This window comes from Urocitellus parryii, chromosome 12, assembly GCF_045843805.1.
Source record: "Urocitellus parryii isolate mUroPar1 chromosome 12, mUroPar1.hap1, whole genome shotgun sequence".
In the NCBI taxonomy this organism is placed as follows: Eukaryota; Metazoa; Chordata; class Mammalia; order Rodentia; family Sciuridae; genus Urocitellus; species Urocitellus parryii.
The window spans coordinates 83,468,724-83,494,407 of record NC_135542.1 but is presented as its reverse complement, the minus strand read 5'-3'; the positions used below and the strand labels follow the sequence as shown (position 1 = coordinate 83,494,407).

Genomic DNA, 25,684 nt, shown 5'->3' with positions numbered 1-25,684 from the left:
AGTCAGTGATAAAATGCTTTTAAGGAACAACTTTTACTATAGATTTTATCCACGAGTTGATTCTTGCAACAGAACAATGACTAATAATTTAATTACAGTTCATCATATTCAACCAGGGTGGTTATCAATTTAACTGAGATATTCAACATGAGGGATGTGACAAATTTTGCACATAATTCCAAAATAGAGGTGTGAAATATCAGTTTCTCATGTGACTACTTGGTTTACCCCTCCATATTTACTATGTATAATATTACGGCTGCCAAGGAGACATAGAAATTAAAAACAAGTTAAAAATCCTGTTGAGTTTTATTTTCTACTCTGAGGCAGCTAAGACTCTAAAAATATCCCATGCAGGGTACAGAAAGTGCTCTTCTGATATCCTAATGTGTATGGAGGCTACAGGATATTACACCTGACTTTCAGGACAAAGCATCTCACACCCCCACTGCCATCCCACATGACTGCCCATGCACTGCTCCTGACTTGCTTTAAAGCATTGGTCAGCATGCTTTTGGCAAGATTAAGCCAGAAGAACAGGTTTTATAAGGAGACAGTGAGAGGAGTTGGGATCATCTTGATGCCAACCATTCCTTCTCTCTCTTTAAGTTCCTGTCTCCTTAAAACTCCATAATGCCACAGTCCCCAGTTACAGTGTCAGGCTGTCAAGGGATAAGGGGATACCACCATTGCTTTTATAGCCAGTTGCCCTCTTCCTGTCCCAAAATGGGGCTGAGAAGGGCAGGCTTGACTCAATATATTGTTGAAAATTCAGTTATTTTGAAAGACTACCTCGCATTTGGATTCATTTCACGGGATTACAGTGGGTTTTGTCTCCGAAGAGGCAAATACAGGCTCAGAATGGTATCAGAAGGTAAAAAATTGAATTTATTATTGTTACTATTATAAATAATTAATAATAATGATCATTCATATTATAACAAGTAATTGTTAATTATTTATTACCACTGTGAATAAGTAGAAGTAATGTTGGTTTCCTGAGATTTCTGAAGTTAGGCTTGAAAAGTCACCATCAAGTTCAACCCCTTGGCAGCGTAGACTTGGGTGACAGAGCATATGGAGCCCGAACACCCTCAGCCTTTGTCATAAGACCTCTTTTTACACACCTACTCATACTGCTTTCCCTAGCAGTTTTCAGTTCTGCCAGATTCTGGCTTCCTGGTTTATTTTCCTGTCTGTAACCTCAGACATAATCCGAGTTACCACTTCCAGAGCTCATGTCTTCCCTACCTGCCTCTTCTGGAGAGCTAGCTTTGATTCGTGGTAGCAGGGAGTAATCAGGATTCCTCCTGAGTTTTGTTCAAATTTTTATCCTCAACCCCCAAAAGCTTGAAGATTCCTCAAGTGCCAAACAAATTCCAAAACCACCGGGGACAGAGATGAGACATGACAACCACTGGCTGCTTCCTTAGCCCTAACTCCACACCATCAGCTAAAATCCAGAGATGGGGATGACCATCAGTATCGTGTTGGTGTAGTGCCACCCACCATGACAGTGAGTCTGGCTGTGTGAGCTGCCTTACATTCTTCCCTACTTAAGAGCTTTATCCTCTGTGGAGCCAGCCTTCTCGCCTTGTTTCCAGCCTTTTTGTTATCACCTGAGATCTTGATTCTTATGAGAAACTGGGTTTAAAGAATATGTCTTCAAGACAAGTAGGCACTCTTGACAGAGGGACCCATTGACAAATGGACATTACCTGCCCATTTTCATCTGAACCATCAGTAAATATTCACTGCCTCTTTGTGAAGTCTCTGACAGCTTTAACCTCCACTTTACCCACACAGTTGGATTCTTCTATTTGCCCTAAAATAGTCAAAATTTTAGGTGCAAACAACTGAAATGGACTTAATCTTTAACAGACAATGAATTTATTGGCAGACTGATAGGTACCTCCAAGAAGTGTTGGAAAGCCCAAAGAACCAGATTCAATAAATGGGCCAAAAGCAAGAGAAGCCAAGAGATTGAAGCAGGAAAACACTTACATTAGAGTGTGCTGGACTGCTATAATGACATCATTTCCTTACTTCACAAGACATAGAAATGACACTGGAAACCCCTTGGATATTGATGTCACCAGACACTGGATGTTCCTGCCACTAACACTTTTACTAAAATGAATTATTTCTTGGCCTTGCCTGTTCAGTCCAGAGTCCTTAGTGGCCTAAGATCACATGACATGCCCTTATCCCTAGGTATATATGGATGGTAATTGAGTCACTGGCCTTGCATTTTAGTGGTTCAATGTGGTCCTACATCTACCAATTAAGGGAATTTCCCAAAATAGAAAGGGTTCAGACATTGACATTAAAAACAAAGCTACTACTTATGTCTAATCAGTCGTGAAATCTCCTAATATCTAATCCTAGAGAAGTTCAGACTCCACTCTCATATTATGAGCCAGATTTGGGCATTCCATACTCCATGAGGCTCCAACCTGTACCATCTTGGTTCTCATAATTTACCACCCTAGCTAGGCAGTTACAACTTGTAATGACTTTGTTCCAGTAAGTATCCTAGGTTAAGGGAATTAATAACCAGTTTCCTACTTAATACAATAAGGTCAAATTCAGCCTCTACTACATGCTTATATTATACTAAAGCATTTTGAGTATTTTATACATTTGACCAAGGACTGAAAATAATTTTCTTTTGTATTCTTGAATAATAATAACACTTGCTAAAGGCCTACTAAATGTAGCACATGTGTTTATTTTTATCATAATGCAAATATTATCTGTCCATTTTTACAAATAAGGAAACTGAAGCTCCATGCAGTTAAATGACTTGCCCATGAAACTAGTTAAGCCAAAATTTGAATTTATTCTAATTCTTCAGTCTATATTCTCTCAATATGCCATGCTACCTCACCAGGAAAGCAAAGAGTTCTATAGATAGATGTAGTATTCCATATGCAAAATCACCATAAAAACAGGTAGATCTAAAATTATGTCTACCATTTTTTATTCGGATTCTGGAGGTGCGCTTATTGTTTCTTGCCTGATGATTTACTTTCTATACTTGCCTGACAGAGAAGGTAACAGATGCAGAGTGTGAGAGCAGAAGAAAAACAAAATGGGTCTTGATGCCAAAGTCAAAATTAACTCGAATGAGACGGAAAGGTAAAAGAAGGGAATTTTCTTTATCTTAGAGTTTATTTTAAATCACTTATGTTCATATTACACTTTACAAATTGTAGAAGATATCAGGAATCTAACTTTTTTTTAAAAAATATTCCTTTCATGAAAAAGTTTACAAATTTTTAAAGAATAATGCTTCTAATTGATCCTTTCATGACTTGTTTTCCTTTTTTGATGGTAATCCATGTACATCACTGCGTCTTATTGTTCTTTCTATTTCCAGTACCTGAAAAAAAATGTTTGGACTGAAAATATAATGATTTAGAGAAGAAATTAAAGGAAGGAAGAAAAAAAAAAGACTATCAACTCAACAACAGTACAAAAGAGATTTGGCATACAAGACTTAGGCCCTTTCTCTCCTAAGTAGAGAGTCCTTTCTACTCTTTGACCAATCCCTTAATAGAACAGGAACCTCTTCCCTCAAATCTAATGGGTGCTTAAAAGGAAGCAGATTCAAGTTCACCCACCAAGCATCTGCTCTATGTCAAGAGCTTTCATGTACAACATCTGTGTAAAACACCTAATAACTCTATAGCCATTATTTTCTCCCCAAGGTTACACAGCTAATAAGGAACAAGATTGAAGGTAGTATATTACATTTTCTGTTTGTTACAACAAAACACTTGAGGTTAGAAACTTTATAAAGTAAAGAGGATTATTTAGCTCACAGATTTATAGGCTGAAAGTTCAATATCAGGCAACCTCATCTGTTTACCTTCTGGTGAGAGCTTGTCTGTTGAAACTGGCTCAAAGTCATTACATGGAAGAAGAACAGAAGGGAAATAGCTGAGTGTAGAAGCAGGTGGGGGTGGACTTGCTTTATAACAACTCACTCTTGGAAGAATTGACTGGGGTCCTGAGAGAACTACATTAATCCCTTTTGAGGGCCATGCCTAATTATTCCCAGTAGGCCTCATCTCTTTAAGATTCCACCATCCAACACTGCTATATTGGGGATTAAACTCCAATAGCAGAAGTCAAACCTGGTGTCAATTAAAGCTCAGCATTCATCTAACTCCCTCACTGTTCCTTATCCTCAGTGCACCAATCCATATGCCTTGTTTCAGGAGAATTTATGACACACTTTTTTTTTTTTTTACCTTTTTAACATCCTCTAGATAGGGATGAATTTTATAAATAACAGCATCTTAAATTACACAAAACATGTTCATGGTTTCTCAATAAAATATCCCTATCCTATGTATCATTATCTCTGACCAGAAACCAGTGTTAGAGACTTCCATTTTGTTTGTACTGTCAAAAGGAAGTGGGGACAACCTAACTGTGATCATTTGAAAAACAGCAGGGAAAAACATTTCTGATATTTTTAAAAGTCTGCATTATTTTTGCTAGATAACTACTAGTAATCCGTAGCTGATTTTATAGTAGTTTAATTAGCTTATTTCCTCTTAACCCCAAACTGAGATCACTTCGAAGGCAATTGGGGCTTTGATTGGCAGTTAGGTGGAGGGCAATTAAGGAGTTGAAGTCATTTAAGAAGGCAGTGGGGTGCTTGGGGAAAGACTAAAAGTTACCTTAGGGGAAAGCTAATCAAGAAAAAAACTATGTTAAGTAGAATTTTAAATGAAAATAAGCATTTTAAGAGGAAGGTAAATAAATGTGCCCAAAACATGGGACTACCATACCTTGAAAGGATTATTTATAAAGCACTATGGCCAGTAGGACGGTGACATTAAAACTCAAGGGATGCTCTTATTTCACATTTATGAGTAAGTTAATCAAATGCCCAAGATGAAGTGAAATGGTTCATAATATATATTTAAAATCAAAACAATTTTAAGTCACTGATTTTTTACAATGCCCTAAAACAATTATTGATATTTGTGTGTATTATTATCCAAGAACATTCTCAAACATCTCATTTGTGATTAACAAATATCTAAAAGACCAGAAATCTGCTGTTGACCCTAGGTCTGGTTTTCCTGTCTCATCTAGAAAGATGTGTCATCAGCTCAACAAGAATTGTGTCCCAACTCAGAAACCACTGGTCAATTTCCAAGTCAAAACCAAGACATTTTGCAATCAGTTCCCTGCCCAGTGAGCCTGGCAATGGAACAATAGCCTCTCTCCTACTTGTAGAGTATCTTTGTTTACCAGACAAGTCAACAGGGTGCCTACCATATGGACAGCCCTTATGGACTCTAACCCACAGCTCCTGACTATGAAGAAGAAAGAGGCCCAAGATTTTCATTCCTTAAGCTTAATAAATGGCCATGTATTTTGTATTTCATGATGCAACACCATGGCTGTTGCTAATTGGACTAGGGAGGGAGTATCCCTGACTCAAAGAAAGCCAATTTATGGCCCCCATAGCCTTTGAGGTAGCCTGGTTCAAGAGCATTTTCTAATGGGTTTCCAAAATGGACTAATCGGGTTCTATCTCTCTACATCACTTTATAAAGATGTAGAAACACGATGCGAGATATAGGAAAGGGGGACCTGGCAACTAGAAGTGGGAGCAGAAGTAGATAGAAAGGAGCAGATTCTGAAAGAGAAACTAAGTCACTTTAGTAGCGCAGCAGTAGAGATGGACAATCAGAATTTCTGAAATAGCTGGCTATGATTCCTCTTTTTCCTGAGATATCTTATTTATTCAGATTATCCTGAGCCCCAGTGCATCTATTAGGAAAGTCTAAGTTTTGCAGTAATAATAACTCAAATGAATATTTCAGAGTTTAGCACAATAAAGGTGTGTGTGTGTGTGTGTATGTGTATGTGTGTGTGTGTGTTTGTAATCTGCTCCAGGACAGGGAGATATCCACACCATATATCTTTCAATATTTTGGACTACTTCTAGCTAAAAGCTGATCACTGGTTTTTAAATAGTTCTTCCTACGTGTGGTAAAATACTTCTCCCATGTAATTGACCGGAGGTTATCACATGACCCACTCAACAGCAAGACAGCTGAGAAATGAAGTTTTTCCAAGCTTTAAGAAAAAGAAAATTGGAAGTATAAGTGAATCAGGTAAACAAATATGGGATACTTTACAACCCTCTCTTTAACATTTTATTGGTGCCTTAAGTTCATTACTTTAGTGCCTCCTCCACTCCACTGAAACCCAACAGGTAAGGTTTCATTCATGTCATTTATTCACCTTTGATTCACTCTCAGACACACCTAGCCACACCTCTTACCACTGGCAAATTTGATGCCTCATAAATAATTAACAAAACTTGTATCAAGCAGGGACTTGCACGGTTAGCTAGAAGCTTTCAGTTGCCCCTTTTCCCCTTCTAAAATAAGCATACTAGCAGAGAATGATGAATTTTTGTTATGTGGGGAGAAGAAGAAAGACAATGAGAGCTAACGGGATCATTTCAGTATGACAGAACTATTGTAATTTATTTCTTTTTTTTTAAGAGAGAGCAAGAGAGAGAGAGAGAATTTTAAAAAATATTTATTGTTTTAAGTTTTTGGCGGACACAACATCTTTGTTTGTATGTGGTGCTGAGGATCGAACCCGGGCTGCATGCATGCCAGGCGAGGGCGCTACCACTTGAGCCACATCCCCAGCCCTGTAATTTATTTCTTTGCAAGTTATCACAGAAGGGTGAATTCAATCTAAAAATAAATAAAAGAGAAGAATTCAAATTTACTGAGCATCTACTATATGCCATCAGTTCACACAGATGTTATTCATTTACTTATCACCAAGCAGTATTGATGAGTTAGGTAATACTATTTTCCCATTGACTAAATCGAGACATGAAGAGATTATAATGACTTGCCCCAAATCATACAACTAGGACATGGTCCTGAAAAAATTCAACCCAGACTTTTAAATCCATGCTTCTCGTAGTTTTATGAAATATGAAAAACCATCAATCTAAAAGACATTCTGAGAAAGACAATCCATATTTTCTCAAGTTACTCCCAAAAGAAATAAGGTTCAGGAAGTACTTTAGGATTTTAAGAAAGACCCCAGGCTTTTGGAGATAACAATCTCTCATACACTCATTTACACATTTATTTATTCAGAAAGATTAAATGAGTCAGGATAAAAAGCAAATGAGGATAAAAAGACAAGATTAAAATCTCAGTTCTCCAGTTGCTCCCTATATTTAGGCATAGATCCATAAGTAAACAGACAATTATGATACAGTAGCATAAGAACTGTGATAGAAATAGGCAAGTGGTATTGAGAATTCTAACCCAAGGTTGCTGTTCAGTTTCCTGGGAAACAGATTCAGATGGAAATCTGTGTGCAAAAAGCTTGTTTTCAGGATCAGCACCTGTAGGGTGAAGTGAAGGAAGCAGAATTGGGCAGGAGAAGTTGGGTGGTAATATAGTCCGGAGGCCCTCAGCTTTTCCACACAGGAAAATTATGGAGCTAGGATGACTTGAGTCATCCCAGCTGGGGCAACAAGACCAGGCTTTTATATTTCTGTATCAACGAGTCATTGCATATAGGCTGCTTCTAGGAAGAAAAGCCTGACCTTAAACTCTCTTTGAACAAGGGCAGTTTCCAGAATGAAATGCAACTGAGGTCTCAGTTGCCAACATGCTCAGCAGTTAAGGGAATGAGTGTTTTTGTGCTGAGGAAATATAGGAAACCAAGCAGCACTCCACAGCATCCACTCTACTCATCGACAGGGATGAAACTGGTAGGAGGTATCCAGGAGAGTGGCACATGCAAAGACATGGTGGGCCTGAGGAGTGCAGTGGGGAGGTTCTTCACGACTGTAGGGATGAGTACTCCATAAGGGAAAGCAGCAAATGCTGAGGCGGAAGAGTGAGGAAAGGCCTGATGAAGCAGAATATGGCAGCTCTGCTCTAAGGACTCTGGACTTCTTCCTAAAGGCCATGGGAAGATATTCAAATATTGTATTTAGATAGTGACATAATTGGATTTGCTTTGTCAGAAGATTGTTCTGGCAATAGGTAGAGAAAATGTGAGATGAAAATGTAATGAAGAAGGAAAAGAAGCAGTCTTTTTTTAAAAAAAAAAAATTTACTTGTAGATGGATACAATGTCTTTATTTTATTTATTTTTTTGTGGTGCTGAGGATCAAACCCAGCGCCTCACATGTGCTAGGTGAGCGCTTTCCCACTGAGCTACAACCTCAGCCCAAGAAACAGTCTTATTAGGATGCTGTGACACTAATTCCAGAAAGAATTGAACTCGCAGTAGCAGTGAAAGAAGACAGATTCCAGGAATAGTAAATGGGTAAAACTGAGAAAACTTGAGAAATCAATTAAATGTTATGGGTAGGGAAACAAAGAGTCAAGAAGGACTCAGAGGTTCCATAGATTAACTTAATAAAAATCTAGAGAATAAGATAGAAAGTTAAGTTTTGGGCATATTTTGTGTGGAACGCTCATGAGACGATCTCTAGCTACACAGGTTGGCCCTTGACTGGAGCTCAGGGGAGAAATCTGGGTTGAGATCCAGAGTCAGAGTCAACACATAAGTACTAGGGGGAAGCCATGATAATGGGGGAGATAAGCTGGGAAATATACACTCTGGAGTACACAGAGACACTGAAGAAAAACAGTGTTTAAGATGGAGAGGAGAGCTAGGCACGGTGGCTTGGGAGGCTGAGGCAGGAGGATCATGAGTTCAAAGACAGCCTCAGCCAAAGCAAAGCACTAAGCAACTCAATGAGACCCTGTCTCTAAATAAAATACAAAATAGGGCTGGGGATGTGGCTCAATGGTCAGGGAGACCACAAAGAAGTGCTAGAAATATAGGAGGAAAATCAAGAGAGAAGGATGTCTTTTTAGTGAAAAGAAGAGGATGTACCAAGAAGTGTAAAGTACAATGAACTGCTACTGGAAGATAGAGATAATTTTCCACAGTATGGAGGAGGTAGGGGGTCATGGGTGACCTTGACAAGAAATGATGTAGAAGAAGACAGGGTCACAATAAAAGAGAATAAAAAAAATGGGTGAACTTGAAAGACATTATCCTATGTAAAATAAACGCATTATCAAAGAACAAACACTGCATGATTCCACTTATTTGAGGCATCTAGGGTTGTCAAGTTTATAGAGACAGAAAGTAAAATGCTGGTTGCCACAGGTTGGGGGCAGTGGGAATAGTTAGTATTTAATTTTTATGTATATTTTTAGTTGTAGATGAACACACAGTATCTTTGCTTATTTTTATGTGGTGCTGAGAATCAAACGCGCTTTACCACTGAGCTATAGCACCAGCCCCAGGAATAGTTAGTATTTAATGTGTATGGAGTTTCCATCTGGGAAGCTGAAAGGGGTCTGGAGATACATGGTGGTGATGGTTGCAAGACAATGTGAATGTACTTAACACCACAGAAGTATACACTTAAAAGTCATTAAGACGGCAAATCTGGTGTTGTGTACATTTTACTATAATGAGAGAGAGAGAGAAAGAACAAAGGAGTGAATGAAAGATGAGAAGATAGAAGAAGTGAATATAGCCTTTTCTCAGGAAACCTGAATGGAAGAGAAGGAGAAATAGAGCAATAGCTGAAGAAGGACATAGGGTCGAGGAGGGCATTTTCTGGAGAGCCAGCATAGAAGAAGATGTCAACGGTATAGCAAAGGGAGATGCAGTATGTGAGCAGGGTGAGAAAAAAAATGATGGTGAAAAGGGGCCTTAAGAACTGCTTCTGGAATGAAATTATGGCATTTGCTGGTAAATGGATGGAACTGGAGACTATTGTGCTAAGTGAAATAAGCCAATCCCCAAACCCAAGGTGAATGTTCTCTCTGATCTGTGGTTGCTAACACACAATAAGGGGAGGGGAGAAGAATTGAAGTTCATTGGATTAGACAAAGGGGAAAGAAGGGAAGAGAGGGAGGATGGGAATGAGAAGGACAGTGGAATGAATCGAACATGGCTTTCCTATTTCATATATGAACATACAAACAGTGTAACTCCACAACATGTACAACCTCAAGAATGGGATCCAAATTAGAATAAATTATACTCCACATACGTTTAATATGTCAAAATATACTCTACTATCATGTATATCTAAATAGAACAAATTTTTTAAAATTTAAAAAAGTTTTTAAATGAAAAATGATTCTATTCCTAGTTTTTTGAGGAATCTCCATATTGCCTTCCAGAGTGGTTACAGCAATTTACAGTCCCACCAACAATGTTATGAGTGTATGTGTCCCCCCCCACACCCTTGCCAACATTTATTGTTATTTTGCCCTTCATCAGATAAGTGAATAAAGAAAATGTGGTATATATGCACAATGAAGTATTACTCAGCCATAAAGAAGAATGTCATTATGGCATTTGCCAGTAAATACATGAAACTGGACACTATCATGCTAATAAGCCATTTCCAAAAAGTCAAAGGTTGAATGTTTTCTCTGATATGCAGAAGTTAATCCAGAATTAGGAGGGATAAAAATAATTTTTAAAAAATAGAAGAGGGGCTGGGGTTGTAGCTCAGTGGTAGAGCACTTGCCTAGCATGTATGAGGCACTGGTTTCAATTCTCAGCATCACATATAAATAAATAAATAAATAAAAATAAGTGTTCACTGACAACTAAAATATATATTTAAAAAAAACAGAAGAAAGATCAGTGGAGTAGACGAAGGGGAATGAAGGAAAAGGAGGAGAGCTGGGACAGGGAAAGACAGTGGAATGAATCTGACCTAACTTTCCTATTTACATATCTGAATATACCACAGTGAATCTCACCATCATGTAGACCCACAAGACACTAATTAAAAAAAAAACTACAAGTATATATTTGAAAGATCGATAGAGTAGAAGGAAGGGAACAGAGGAAGGGGGGAGGAAGAAAGGGTAAGTACTAGAGACTGAATTTGAACAAATTATATTCCATGCTTTTAAAATTATGTCAAAATGAGTCCTAATGTTATATATAACAAAAGTACCAATAAAAAATGAAAGATGGTATTGTCCCCAAAGATCTGGAACATATGAACTTATTAAAAGTTGTAAGGACAAAAAATAGAAGATTGATCTTTTCTGAGACAATGTCAAGTAATAGAAGATAAGGTTCCCTTTCAACATTTTTGTTAATAAGCAAGAAATAGGTATATCTTATCTTGATTCTGCTAACTGCTAAAATGCTTCCTTTCCTTTAAAAGGGAAGAAAACAAGACATTATGTTCTTTTCAAGAGCCTCCTATCTGAGTTACATCTAAGTATACAAAGTACTATTTTAGGCCAATTATTCAATTGTTGCTTTGATAAAACCTGTCATACTAATTCAATACTTAAATATTTCTTAGAAAATATAATTATGGTAAATGTTTTTAAAAGGAGAAGCATATTCTCTTACATTGTGGAGATGTTGTGCTAGTAATAGATGATAAACCTTTTCAAACTTGCAAAATCAGTATAAACTGTGCTATATGAAGGCTTAAACTGGAATAATTTTTAGAGCATTTCTGGCATAATAACGTGTCATAAATAGATCTCCTATGGGGTTATAGACCCAGACCGTACTTCATAATATTTCTGAAGTCAATTAGAAGACCTTTTCAAAATCAATTACTCCTTATTAATTAAATGCTCTAAGTTTTTAATGAATGTGGAACTCACCTTTGGAAACTCTCTGAAAAGGCTAAAACCATTTGGAGTCAAAGTAAAAATAATATCTTTCTAAGGATATCAGACTGTTACCCTCTATGGTATTGAAACATTTAAGACAAAAATCAAAATAAAATGGTTTAAAATGGCTTCAAATGAAATACTAAAACTGGAGCTGTCTTAGGAAATCTGGAAAGAGTAATTGTACCTCCATCCAAACAGATCTGGATTCCAACCCCAGATCAACTATTTACTAACAACAATTCTGGATATTTATTCAACTTTCTAATGCCTCAGTTTCTTCATCTAAAAAATGATGATGCTGATTTGCAGAATAGGTTAAAGAGTAAATTAAATGCTAAGTGTCTAGGGTCTGGGGCTCCCCCAGCCTTCAGTTTCCTTTCCTGCGTTCTGTTATCGGCATCAATTTCTGTTCCACAACTGAGTTTACCTCTCTTACTGTTTCCTGTTATTTCTAGGCTATGAAAGCAGAAACCTTCTCTGACCCTCATCTCTGCTCCACAGTCCCTGGGGGTTGCCATTCATACCTGAAAGTCTGTGCAATGGTAAAACACTTGTGTTTAAATCCTAACTATACCTCTTTCTACGGTGTGATCTTGGGTAAATTAATCCATCTGTCTCCATCTGTTTGCCCCTCTGAAAAATGAGAGGAATCATAATACCTACCACAGAGGTTTAAGTTAGCTGTTCATGTAATTATCCCTCAAGCATAGTTAATCCACAATGTTAAGTTCCACAAGGACTGGAAAAACCTTTTTATTGCTTCTATTCTCCTTGGCCTGGGTAATGAAATAATCGAATTATTTAAATATGTTGAAATTATTTTAAAAAAAACATTTTTATTAATACAGTTTGTGAGTTTTGGCATAAATATTTTTATTTTTATTTCTTTCTTTTTTCTATTTATTTATTTTTGCTGCTGGGGCTCAAACCCACAGCCTCATACATGCTAGGCAAGTGCTCTAACACTGAGCTACATCTCCAACCTGGTATAAACCTTTTTAAACCTTTTATTTTTTCTTTCTTCTTCTTCTTCTTCTTCTTCTTATTATTATTATTATTATTATTATTATTATTAACAACTATTATTAGCAGCAGCTCAGAGGGGTTTTTTTATCGGATTAGATGTCCTATTTGGATTGCTAGATAAATGGTCTCAAAATAATTAACATTTTTTACTATATAACCTATCTTTTCTGTTGTTGTCTTATGTTTTTTGTTACTATGTGATTTGACTCTGTCTTCTCTGCTCCATTTACAAAGATAGATTTAAAGTTTTCTTCAAAGCCAACCAGCTTCCCTGTGTTATCACGTACCAATGTTTGCCTTTTATTCATGTGCAGCCAACCATATTAACAGCCAAGTCCACAATTCTATGTTTTCAGTGAAAATTCAGAGTGGTTATATTTATAAATCTTAATACCTAACTCATTTAATAATTGAATAAAATTGTCAAATATTTGCATTATGTATTGCATTTCTTTAAATTCTTTGTATTTAAGAATCATCTATTTGTTCTTAACCAGTAGTCCAGTCTAATCCTCCAGTCGATTAGTCTGTTGGAATTTGGAAACAGGGAGAAAAAACTGAGAGTCAATAGTTATTGTTGAAGACTAAGTAGAAACAAATTGTTTAGGATAGTAAAATAATCTAATAAGTGGATATATTTATGGTTGTAATTGAACAATTAAATCTAGAAATCAAATAAACAATTTTTAACTGAACCTCAAGTTATGAATGAGCTCATTTTCTTATTTTGTATCAATCTCATTGCTCTATACTTACAAAATGAGGTTCTTACTGTGTTCCTTTTATGATTATTTATCAAGACACACAGTGATGATTGATTCTAACATCAGCAGAATTCTAATGGCAATTTCTCCTGTGTCAAGAGTCACATATAAATCTCTAAAGAGGCATATATACAACTCGGCCCTAATTCTCTTCTGTTCCCTGGACTTTTTTTTGTTTGTTTGTTACTCAAGCAAACTAAAGGGCTGCTTGAACCCCACATTTATTAGAGTTGTGTGGCCAAGATTTAGGTGTGGCATGCTGGAGACTGGAAATTCAAAGGTTTTCCCACAGTAGAGAGCTTGGGGGAGGGGGCATCCTTGGCAGGATCAGAACATCCCAGAAGACATTTGGCATTTGCTCAGTGATTACAACATAGCAGACATTTTTACAAGGGGGAAGGTGAGAGGCAACAATGACTGCCAGTTAAAGTCCATTCCCAAATCTCAGATCTGATTCTCAATAACTAATCCGGCCCTTTGTTACCTCTTGAAGCTTTACATAGCATCTGTCTTCAGAGTAATTAGACATGTTCTGAATTGATTTTTAAGTATTGCCTACTTGTCTGGAACTTCTAGCTCAGTCTAATCCTTCAGTTGAATAATCTGTCGGAATTTGGAACTGGAGAGTAGAAGATGAGGAGTAGATAGCTATGGTTGAAGAGTGAACTGCAACAAATTGGTTAGGATAGCAAAATAATCTGAAAAGTTGTACATGGTTCTATTCAAACAAGGAAATTTAGAAATTGTCTAAACAAAAGTTCAAGCTCAACTTGTAATTATCAAAAGGCTTATTTTCCTATTTTATATCAATCTTGCTACTTTATATGAGTAGAACAAGACTTTTGCTGAATTCTCTTTATACTTTTCAAATCAGTAAAATACTTCTGAGTATTTACTAAGCTTTCTAGTTTTCTGAGAGATAAGAATTGCTTCTCAGGGCTGGGGTTATAGCTCAGCAGTTTAGCACTTGCCTCGAACATGTGAGGCACTGGGTTCAATCCTCAGCACCACATAAAAATCAATAAAGATATTGTGTCCATCTTTTTAAAAGTCTTTAAAAAAAGAATTACTTCTCACAATTTTCCTGAATATTGTTAAGTCTAGTCAGTCAGAAATGAAAATGTAGGTGTCACAGTAATGATTATCTTATTAGCCAGGTGACTTTCTTTTAAAGTATTTTTTATTTAATTAATTTTACTTATTTGGTTTTGGTTCTACTGATTGAATCTCCAAGGGTGCTTCACCACTGAGCTACACTTTTAATTTTTTTAAAATTTTTGAGACAGGGTCTTGGTAAGTTGCTTAAGGCCTTGTTAAATTGCTAAGGCTACTACTGTCAAGAATAACTAAAAAGAACAAATTTAAAAGAATTTTTTTTTTTAATTACTGAGGCTGGCCTCCAATAGAATTTCTGCCTCCCTAGTCTCTGGGACTATAGGTGTGTGAGCCATGGCTCCCAGCAGAGCCAAATGGCTTTCTTTAAAAGTATGCACTAGTAGGCTTTTTAGCATCTTTTCTCCCTCTGTATCAATGGGATTTTTTTTTAACTGCCTAGATATAGTCTTTGACATTCTCTATCCAGAGAAAAAAATAAGTGCAAAAAATATGTCTAACAAGCAAGAGGAAACCCATGCTACTGCTTAGGGCATTCTCAGTAGGAGCACATATTAAGGGAGGGAATTCTAAAGAGTTGGACGGGAATCCTGGTTTCATTTGTGAGGGAGACTAGTCTCACTCGTGGGGATGCCAGTGTTATGGTTAAGGATCCCAAGATAGTGCTGGATTTTCTTTGTGATTTCACTCCATAGAGTATCTTATGTTGGCTACCTACCTAGAGGAAAATGTTAATGGTGAGAGTGAAGCAAAAGTCTGGTAGTATAGTTTACGTTGTCATCATCCAAAAGAATAGCAGTAGGGTTCAATACATAGAATGATATATATTTGAGGAAAGGAAATGCTAATTACTTCAATTTGTTTACTATGCATTATATAATGAATCAAATTATTGCACTGTTCCCAATAAATATGTACAATATTATGTGTCAATTAAAAAATATAAGTACCAGTAAACTACAGTCTGTGGATCAAATCTAACCATTTGCTTTCATAAATAAAATTGTATAAGAACATATACACATACAAAAATAATAGTAAAAGGAGCTAAGATGTGGGAAAGGGTAATTGTTCTGCTAACATTTAAAGGACAAGGTTTTTGTTTTATGTATGTCCTTTACTATCCTTAAAATTTTCCATAATGCAAAGTTGTTGTTGTTTTAAGAGAAAGATGTAAGAGATGGATCAACTAAAGGCATGTATATTTCTTATTTGGATCTCAGTTTTTTTAAAAAAAACTTGGATATATGAGAATATTAGGAAAATATTCAGAGTTTTTGGTTTTAGGTATGTTAGTAGCATTGTGTTTATACTTTAAAAAAAAAGAAAAAGATACCCCCACCAGCCCTGGTGGCACATGTGTAATCCCAACAACATGGGAGGCTGAGGCAGGAGGATCGCAAGTTCAAGGCCAGTCTTGTTGCTTAGTGAGATCCTCAGTAACTTAGCAAGACATTGTCTCTCAAACTTAAAAAAAAAAAAAAAAAGGTAGGGGACGTGGCTCAGTGATAAAGCTCGCCTGTGTTTAATCTCTGTATCAAAAAAAAAAAAAGATACTCCCTTTTTAAGAGTCACAAATGGAAATACAGGAATTATATGGCATCCAGGATTTGTTTCAAAATGAACCAGTGAACCAGTGGGTGAGGAAGAGGTAGAGATAAAGCAAGATTGACCAAGAGTTGAAACTGTTGAAGCTGATTGATGGCTACGTGGGATTCATTCGACTACTTTCTCTCTTTCTGTATATATTGAAATTTTCTATAATAAGAAGTTTTCTAAATAATGCATTTTTAAAAATTCTCCCACCAATCAAAGAAGCTCAGGCTAGCCAAGTCTGGCAAATAAAACTGCATCTATGCAAATATGTGATACTGATTTTTATCTGAGTTGAGACAAGTCTGGGGGCTGGAGCTGGGCTGGTAACACTAGGAGGGGGCGTGTGGTGACTCAGGTTGGGAGGCTGGGAGCTTCATACAGTGACACAGTAGGGTGGAGTTGTGAAGCAACTGATCTCTGAGAGGTAACTGTGGAGGCAGGAAGAGCAGGAGGAGACACCAGATGATTAAGGAAGGATGTGAAACTGCATGGGGGAACCAGCAGAGAAAATATTACTGCAGTTTGAGAGAATCGGTTCTGTAGAATCCATCCTTAGAAAAGCAGAGCTCAAACAAACAAGAGTGTTCAGTTGACACAATCCAGGTCTACAAAGATTTTACAAACAAACTGCAGAGTTTAGGGAATAATTTGCTACTTTAGTTACTAAAGTAACAGATAACTAGAGGAAACTAATAAGGAAGGATTGGGGGTTATGTTGGGACCCACCTAACTGGAAGGATGGAATAGACAGAATTAAACTGAGTATAGTGAGTTAATATTCCTCCAGCTTACCAAATTAAACATGGTTGTTACCCTAAACCCTCTCTCCACTTGGCCCTGCTCCCCAGTATTCCCTAAGAATGTAATAAGTTTCTGAAAATGGAAAGGCCTAACAGACAGTATGGTTTTGCTTTGTTTTGTTTGTTTGTTTGTTCATTTGTTTTACTTAAACAATTAATGACCATAGCATTTTAGAAAGTCAAATGTGTTCTTAAAAGTACAGGTAAGTATTTTGAGGGGAAAAAAAAACATAGTTATGACAAAATGTCTGATAAGGTTTTAAAAATCATCATGGTAGACTGAGCTGAGTAACTGGAGCCACCTCTTCTGACACAAATACATTGAAATTCTGGGTAAATTTTTTTAAAAAAGGAAAGAAACACACAAAATACATAATTGATGTTGGGAGAAAGAGAAATTCATATTGTGATAGGAGGAAAAAATATTGTAAGATTAGGGGAGACTCAAAGCCAGGGACCTAATTATAGGCCTCAGGAGCTGCGGGCCAGGGTTTTAATTTCCACAGAAGGGACAGAAGATGTAAGATGTGCTCTTGTACCTGCAGAGTAAGAGGGTAGAATTGGGACTTCTGCTAAAGCCTGGACTTTCAAATAGCTTCACAGTCTGTGCAAAGGAGCTAGAACAAGTTTGTCCATCAGACTGGACAAGTAGCAAACAATTTATTGTCTGTCCTGATCTCTGAATACAGGAAATTTTTTTCTTGTTATAAATCTAAACCCAAAATTTCTTCATTGTTGAGGGTAAGGTCTAAATTGACACTACCTTTGTGTAGGAGAATCTCAATAAAGACTAGTTATGTAGTATATATATACATATACATATATATCTGATAAAGGATTTATAACTAAACTTAAATATTTTATATATTTGTAGTTATAAAGAATTACAATAAAAAAACAATAGAAGAGGTGCATAGACTCTTTAAAGAAAGGATTTCTAAATGGCCAGTATTATTCTTAATATTTGCTCAGTTTCTTTAATCATCCAAGAAATTGCAATGGGATACTATGCACATACTAAAATATCTAAAATGAAAGCAACAGAAAATAAGAAAAGACTGATGAGGATGTAGACACATAAATATATATACTACTTCATTTTTCCTATCATATCTGTCCTGCATTATTGCAGATTCTTTTAACTAACCATTCTACTCAAGCACAAATATGATTTTGTATCACTCCTCTGTTAAAAATCTTTCAATAGATCCTCATTGCCAAACTCTTTGACATGGTGTGGTATACAAGGACTTCCATTATCTGCTCTCAGAAAATTTCCCTGACCTCATCATCCAGGGTGTCCGTGCCACACCCTTATGGGCCCAACTATTCCATCCTTCTGCTTCTTTTTCTGACATTGCAGGCCTCCTGAGATTCTCCTTTCCATCTAGTGAGCACCTTCTCATTTTTCAAGATTCACCTCCATTGCTACCTTAGCTCTGAAATGTCTGACTACAGTCTCATTCAAAATTAATTATTCTCTTCTCTATATTCCCACTATTCTCTAAATATGTATCTAGAAAAGAACCTATAAAACTTTATGGTTCTTACTTTATTAACTTGATTTTAAGGTTTTCAAAGATTGGGATCGTGACTAATTAATGTTTGTATACACAACCTGGGACCATAGTACATAATAATAAGTATTTGATGGAATAATAAATGAATTAAATATGAGATATGAAAATTTAAGTAATTAGCCAATGAGCAAACAAATTAATTTTAGGGTTGAAAACGCAATTGAACTATTATCTTCATGAGTTTTTCACTTTTCATATTTCTCATATATATCATTTTTTTGTGAGGAGAGAGGATACTAGGGATTGAACCCAGGAGTGCTTAACCACTGAGCCATATCCTTAGCCCTTTTCTTTGTATTACATATGTATATTTTTTAAATATATATTAAGTTTCTTAGGCTGGCTTTGAACTTGGGATTCTCCTGTCCCAGCCTCTAGAGCTGCTGGGATTACAGGCGTGCGCCATCATGCCTGGATCACAGTGTTTTTTGATCTTCCAAAATGACTGCTTGCGTACACGTTGTTTGTACTAATACAGAGACTATACAGGCTTCATTCTTTGGTGAACAAGAATATTCCTTTAAACTATTAAAATCTTAACTAGATTGTCTTTGACATTTTCCAAATGTATCTAAAATGTCAGAGCCAACATTTGGGGCCTACAAATCTTTTGAGTGAAAGCCCAGGACTTCAAGTTGTATGCCATTCACAAGTTTAAAATAGGAACATGTTCCATGTTGACTATGAGCTATTTGGAGGCTTTGAGGACATTAGGAGAGAATAATTTTATTTTGGGAAGGAATGTTGGAAGGTAGGAGTTCTGAGAGTTAGCCTACTTAAAATCTAAATATTAAAATGAATACACACACACACACACACACACACACACACACAGCTTTATTGTTTTCAAAACCAAGAATCTCAGCAAGAATCCAATATGTCAACTAGGATCTTTCTGGTCCCAAACAGAAGTGTGTCAGGAATTTATCATAAGAGGATACAATAATTTTTCAATATAAGCTATGGAAAATTTGGACAAAACCTGAAAAGATCTGTTTATTTGTAGCAGATGAAATATTTGCAATGAAAGGAGAAAGAAAAGTTTATAATAGTTACTTCAAGTTACAAGAAAAGATTGGTCTATCTAATTTCATCAGCATCATTTACCAGCAAATTATATTTGTTGCATGTTATTTTAGAGAAAGGTACTGTGAAAGTTTGACATTAGGTGTTCCCCAAACATCTGTGTGATAAAAACTTGCTTCCCATTGGGAGGTGGTAAGACCTTTAGGAGCTAGAGCCTAGTGGGAAGTATTAGGTGATTGGCGGTATGCCCTTGAAGGGGATAGTGGGACCCTGGCCTCATCCTCTAGCTTTTTCTTTTGTTTCCCAGCCGTGAGAGGAATGATTTTGCTCTGCCAGATGCTACATGCCATAATGTGGTACCTTACTACATGCCTAAAAGCAACAAGGCCAAACAATCAGGGACTGAAACCTCTAAAACTGTGAGCCAAAATAACACTTTTCTCTTTATAAGTTGTTTATCTCAGGTGTTTGTTATAGCAATGGAAAGCTGACTAACACAGGTACCTATATTGGATTTTTCTTTATGTTCATATCCTAAGCACTGTTTTCATATTTGGGGAAAGAGTAGAAACACATTTAGTTGATTTTGATATAGTCAAATAGGTCAGAAAACTTGTCAAAATTTATCAAGCAACTTCCCCAGATCAGAACCTTTTTAGAATTTAAGAAATCCAAAAAAGTTTAGCTCCCCAGGATTTATTTTCTAATGGAAATGACTAGGTAGCTGAATATACTTTTTGTTGCAAATAAACAATAAAAGAAGAGCTGCTTTTGTTAAGTAAATGTAGGTGTTACTTTAGATATATAGACTGAGCAGGTAGTAACTGGAGGTACACTAATTTTCCATAACTGAACAGTTCCGAATTCAAAGGATTACAGATTTTGAAGAACCATATAATGAAGGTAAAGTCAGTTTCAAAAAGCGTGTCACAGATTTTGATATATAAATGAACGTCACCTTTCTACACCTTTCTACAAACCCCAGCATATGTCTAAATTGTGGTATATCTACCTTAATTACTATGACTCAGTTTTGAAATACTATATATTAATTGAGCATTTACTGTACTCTAATGACTGTACAAAGCATTTATTATATTCATCCTTCAAGAAGAACTGACTGAGAGCACATCTGGTGTTAGAAGAGCTCGTAGACCCCTAAGAGGCAGGTTAAGGAGAGTAGAAGCTGTGTCACACAGCCTCATGTGTCTACACGTGAACATATTTGACTGGAAGATCAACTCTGTGCACTTTTAAATTTTTCACATATAATCCCTTGACCCAGCAGCATTCAAAGAAGGTCTATGCCACTTTTGCCCTTTGTATGTTTCTGGTGGCTGCAGAAGCCTATGTCCTTGTGGTCACTCATTTCATTCAGGCTGGCCTACTCTCTGCCTTGAGCTCCCTGGGGTTAATGATTTGGCTGATGTCAATACCTCATAGCTGTGAAACTGAGCAGAAAACACTGGGACTTCTCACTGGATTTGCTTTCCTTACAGGAGTTGGCGTGCGCCCTGCCCTGGAATTGTGCATTGATGTCAATCTTAGCATCCTTCCCAGGCTTTCATGGGCACAGCAATGATCTTTACCTTCTTCACCCTCAATGCACTCTACACCAGGCACTACCTCTTTCTGGGAGGTATCTTGATGTCAGTCATGAGCCTGATGCTCTTGTCTTCACTGGGAAACCTTTTCTTTGGATCCATTTGACTTTTCCAGGCAAAACTGTATATGGGGCTGGTGGATGTGTTTGGCTTTGTCCTTTTTGATATTCAACTCATTATTGAAAAAGGCTAAAAATGGCAATAAGGATTATATCTGGCACTGCATTGATCTCTTCTTCTATTTCATTACTCTCTTCAGAGAACTCATGATGATCTGGGCTATGAATGAGAAAGATGAAAAGAAAGAGAAGTGAAATGACCATCCAGTCTATCCCAGTTTGACTTCCTCTCCCTCCATGTTCTCTTTGCACACATTATAGATGGCATATTCTATGATAATGAAATCATTAAAAAGAAAAAAAAACTAATGGAACTAATTGTAAATGATCTTTATACAAAAGATGAACTTAGTCCCAAATATACAAGACCCAAAACTATGTTTAAATTGCTCATCATACACCCAAATTCTAGGCAACATGGTATCTCTCTGATTCAGAAAAATATACTTGATTTGATGGAACTACTATTGGCTTGTGGCTATTCCATTTGGGTTCAGCTACACAATGCAGAACACGAAATAGTGATGCCTTTACAGTAGGATTAGATGAACTCTAGATAGAGAAAAGGGAAGGGAGAGGAAGGGAGGGGGTATGAGGGTAGGAAAGACAGTGGAATGAGATGGACATCATCTCACCTAAGTACATATATGAAAGCACGAATTGTGTGACTCTACTTTGTGTACAACCAGAGACATGAAAAACTGTACTCTATATGTATAATAGGAATTGTAATGCATTCTGCTGTCATATATAACAAATTAGAATAAAAATAATTTAAAAAGAATTATGCTATACAAGAGTCATAGAGGATGATAAATAAAAATGAGAAAAAAGTCAATAGATACGGATTTAAATGTTATTTGTGATTTCTTTTCATGGTTAATTTGGTGTTGATGATTTATACATTAGATAAACTTTATTAATGAATTATAAAAAAATAGTGATGCCTTTAAACAAGATAGAATTTTGTTTCTCATTTTAAAAGAAGTCAGAAGGTAATGCATCCAGAGCTGATATATCAGTTCCATGGTCATTAGGGACACAAATCTCTTCTATTTCAGTTTCTCCCACATTTTTCTTTGTTTTAGGATTTCATTTTATCTACATTTTTATTTACTAAGTATATCTGTTTTTATTTTTCACAGCTACTCTGAGGTTTAGAATATACATCTTTAACTGGCACAATTTACCTTCAAACAATCATATAATGAATGCTTCATGTAAAATGCCAGATCTTTCTAGACAATATAATTCCATTTCCTCCTTGAACATTTTGAGCTATTTATTGTCCAAAATTTTATTTCCATGTGTGTTACATCCCTAAAACAGTGTTGTTATTTTATTAAATTATCTTTAAAATTTTTTTTTATTGAGGAGGGAAAGACATATTACCACTTCTGGAACGCTTCATTCATTAGCATAAGTCCAAATTTTCCTGTGGTATTGCTTTTCGTATGCTGAAGAAGTTGCTTTAATACTTCTTGTAGTGCAGTTCTGCTAGAGACATTGTCCTAGCTTTTGTTTTCTTAAGCCTTCATTTTTTTTTTTAAAGGAAACATTTATGGTATATTCTTTATTTAAGAAGTAAGGACTTTCAAGAAATAAAAATTATTATTTATGATTTTCTGTGTTTCTTTATCAGTATATTTTATACTATTAATTCTAAACTAACAAAGAATATTTGTACAAAGAATAAAAATGATAGAAATTCTATCAGAAATATTTCATATTTATAATTTTTAAATTTATCTACTAGTAGCTTTGTTTTTATCTAATGTTTTCCTTGATATATTTTTTTTCCATGAAGTGTAAGTTGCTTTTTTTTAGTATTATTAGTTGTTCAAAACATTACAAAGCTCTTGACATATCATATTTCATACATTTGATTCAAGTGGGTTATGAACTTCCATTTTTACCCCATATACAGATTGCAGAATCACGTCGGTTACACATCCACGTTTTTACATACTGCCATACTAGTGTCTGTTGTATTCTGCTGCCCTTCCTATCCCCTTCCTATCCCCCCTCCCCTCCCCTCCCCTTCCCTCTCTCTACCCCATCTATCTTAACTCATTTCTCTTTTTTTTCCCTTTCCCCTCACTTCCTCTTATATGTAATTTTGTATGACAATGAGAGTCTCCTTCCATTTCCATGCAATTTCCCTTCTCTCTCCCTTTCTCTCCCACCTCTCGTCCCTGTTTAATGTTAATCTTCTTCTCATGCTCTTCCTCCCTACTCTGTTCTTAGTTATTCTCCTTATATCAAAGAAGACATTTGGCATTTGTTTTTTAGGGATTGGCTAGCTTCACTTAGCATAATCTGCTCTAATACCATCCATTTCCCTGCAAATGCCATGATTTTGTCATTTTTTAGTGCTGAGTAATACTCCATTGTGTATAAATGCCACATTTTTTTATCCATTATCTATTGAAGGGCATCTAGGTTGGTTCCACAGTCTAGCTATTGTGAATTGTGCTGCTATGAACATCAATGTAGCTGTATCCCTATAATACGCTCTTTTAAGGTCTTTGGGGAATAGTCCGAGAAGGGGAATAGCTGGGTCAAATGGTGGTTCCATTCCCAGCTTTCCCAGGAATCTCCATACTGTTAAGCCTTCATTTTTGAAAGACATTTTCTCTAAATATATGATTCTATATGACAGATTTTTTTCCTTTCAGTGCTTTAAAGATATCTTTTCAATGTATTCTGGACTTTCAGAGGTTTTGATTGGAGTCCACTGAACTTTTGTCTTTATTCCGTTATATGTAATATACCTTTTTCCTCTGGCTGCTTTTAATATCTTCTCCATGTCACTGCATTTCAACAGTTTGGCAATGATGCCTTTTGCAGTGGTTTTTAAGAGTGTGTGCGCATTTAGCCTATTTAGGATTCACTGAGCTCTTGGGTTTATAAGTTTCATCAATTTGAAAATACTTTCAGCCATATTGTTTCGTTTTGTTTGGTTTGGTACCAGGGATTGAACTCAAGTGCGCTTAACTTCTGAGCCACATGCCCAGCCCTTTTTTATTTTTTATTTTAAGACAGTGTCTCACTAAGTTGCTTAGAGCCTTGCTAAGTTGCTGAGGCTGGCTTTGAACTTGCAATCCTCCTGCCTCAGTCTCCCGAACCTCTGGGATTACAGGTGTGCTCCACTATTGCTGTGTCTTTAAATGTTCTAATTTTTTCTCTGAGTGCCTTAATTTGCTACTACCTCTGAGTGTGAATCCTATCAGTAAAATTTTTATTTCAGAAGTTGTAATTTTAATCTCTAGATTCCACTTCTTACATCTTTAATCTCTCTTAGCATGTGGAGCATATTCACCATGACAGCTTTGAAGTTGCTGACTGCCAATTCTATCATCTCTGTCATTTGCAACTTTATGTAAACTTTACTCCAGTTAGAATTAAGGATTTTGCTATTTGCAACCAAAATTAACTTTTCTGCTCCTTCGTATGTCCTAGTTCTTTTGTTACTTCCAAGGGGCTTTCATGATCTTCCTACCACTTCTTAAGTGCTAGCACTTTCCAACGTTCTATTATTGATTACTCCTTTTCTGCTGTGAATACTATTCCAGGGTTATCTCATCTATTTCTTTAACTTCAATACCATCTATATGATGGTATATTCCAATCCTCTATTATGTTGCTTTGATCTCTCTCCTGAGCCTAAGAGTATTTATGTAACTGTCCACTCCACTTCTCCAACCGGATGTTGCAGAATCAACTCAAAATCAACCTACTCAAAAAAAAGTACTCAAATTCCCCCTCAAATCTGTTCCATCTCTTGTATCCCCTAACTCAATGAATGGCATCACTAGCTTGTCATCACCCAAACCAGAAATCTGGGAGCCAATCTTGGTGTCTTCCTTGTAGTAGCTCCTCAGTCTCTGTTTTTCTCATTCTGGATAACCACATCAGTTTTCATGAGGACATCCATACCTCCTCATCACAGCCTTGAAGGAAGCTGACTCCCTTTACCCTAAGAGTAGGCTTATATCTTTATCCTAAAATAATTAACTTCATGCCACCTCTTGTCTACCAGTTTTAGCTTCTGTATGGACATGTGACTCAATTATTGAGACTTCTGGGAAAGAGTTTTCTCTCTTTTCCAAGAGACCATTCTTCATATGTCGTAATGGGCCCAGATGGCAAAACTTATATCCACAGGATTTGTGACAACTGTCATTTGACCATAAAGCTAATACTAAAAGCATGAAAATGAGAAAGAAATGTGTCCTTAATGACATCACTGAGTTGTTGCATCAATCACCCCTGTAGCCATCCTTTTTCCTAGATTTTCTAGATAGATGGGTCAATAAATCTCCCTCAGTTAAGCCAGTTAGAG

General features: G+C 36.4%; 1 pseudogene; it reads left to right on the top strand.

Moving 5' to 3' along the window:
• Positions 1 to 21,534, top strand: part of LOC113181598 (bax inhibitor 1 pseudogene) — a 31,511-nt pseudogene extending 9,977 nt beyond the window's left edge.
• Positions 21,535 to 25,684: the final 4,150 nt, after the last annotated feature.